Consider the following 1,924-nt stretch of genomic DNA (forward strand, 5'->3'; position numbering starts at 1 on the left):
GAATCAGATGTAATGTACAGGGAGCTCCACTGGATGAACACTTCACCACAGCTACACATCCACCTGAGAGTTTGAGATGGGTGGTGATAGAAAAGGCTGTCTTGGGCCCCAGGGGTGGGAACATTGCAACCATTTTGAATACACGTGAACTAAAATGGATGTTTTTCTTCAATTCTATTGACAAGGGCCTTAATGAACAAGACAGTTCCTTCTCTCAGTTGGCCACATTGTAAGGTCTGTACCATCTAGCTTGTGACGCCATGGCCTTTACCCTTATGCTAGAGGTACGCCGATTGGCTTTTGATTCATGATGTAGACCATTTTGTCATTGTACAGCGTGTATGGTTTACTACGTAACTAACTCGGCCTTTACCCTCATGTGAGAGGTACGCCATTTAGTACAGTATGGGCCCCCTTATAACAATTCATCATGTGCGTGTGGGTTATTCCCAAACTTATTACTCATTATGTTACCAATGATGTATAATCTATTACACCATGACACATGATTGAGGTACCAGTATGATTTCATCAAATGCAGATACCGGTTTGTAGATTGACCACCTAGACTCATTATCTGGCAGCGCTTCATTCTCCTTATATCCGGTGACTCGCCGGAATTATAGGATATTTATAAACACCACACGATCCGTTCTCGTGTCAAAACATCTTTAACATCTTAAATTAACAATTCTCCTTATTTGTAACTTCATATTAATTTCTCCAATATTTTTGTCTTAATTCAATCAGACCGCCCTATGGGGTCAGTAGTACATCACACCGTTATCAGCAGACAGACTCTCGTAGCGACAGTGTAGTCTGTTCTCCAGTTCTATGTTTGAAGTCGGTCACCACGTGACCATGTTAACTTGACAACTTAACGCATCAGGAAATGAGCCTCGCTTTCCCAATCGTAAGCGGATTCATCGCCTGATTAATTCGGCCACCGGTAAGCCCCACGCGCGCGGTTATGGCTCCGTCAGTTATAGCACTTTACCGCTTTCTGGCACCTACACGTGTAACTGATTCGTTTTCCCTTAACCCCCGCCCAGATCTACGTGAGGATTCACACGGTAGTCATTCCGGTCCCTACTTCCTCGTGAAACGAACAACTTGACGGGGTAAGTCTGGCAGTGCAACCCGCTCGGCCAACGTAATCCGTTTACAACTCACTGATTGTGACATCTAATCAAATGTTTTTTCCGGTTAGGAATTCCAATTTGGTGCCCCTTGTTGGCCCAATACCCGAAACCATTCCGATAAGGTAATCTTCGATTTTCCCTAATAGACACAACGTGTCAACTACACATTGGATGGTGGCAGATCACTATCTTTGCTGCATGCTTCACTATCCATCCAATCACGGGGCTTACACACCCCTTCTGAAGACATCGACCGTTATAGTCCCACGATTATAGACTTGACAATCCTGGTACCTTCTCAGAACCTCCTTGCCAATCATACATCTCCTGGTGGCGGTTCTCTGATTTTCTCCGCGCTTCTTGAAGCAGATTACACCAACCATGGGTGATTCTTGATCAATGATAAATTGCTTCCTTAATCCTACATGCCTTCCCTGTCCATTTTTATCTAACCCCTGTGCTCTCTCCAATAAATGGTGGTGATCTATTTTCACTAGTCTAATTAATTATCTAACTAATACTAGCATTTGTATACATCAAATAGGTGGTCCAACCCCCCTTTTTTCCTGTCCTGAAGAAGACCCCACCGCAAGGACAATACCATACCTGCTCAGTTACGAGGGTCGAAACGTCGACAACTATTTGTTTCAATCATCAACTCCACACCCCAATTGTTCATATATTGTACTGTCTGGAGTATGATGTCGTGTTACTTTATTTAAGATTCTTTTCAGTTTGTGTTCTGTACATAATTTGTAAAGACCGAAATCACTTGCTTGAAA

The sequence above is a fragment of the Lissotriton helveticus genome, chromosome 8, assembly GCF_964261635.1.
Source record: "Lissotriton helveticus chromosome 8, aLisHel1.1, whole genome shotgun sequence".
In the NCBI taxonomy this organism is placed as follows: Eukaryota; Metazoa; Chordata; class Amphibia; order Caudata; family Salamandridae; genus Lissotriton; species Lissotriton helveticus.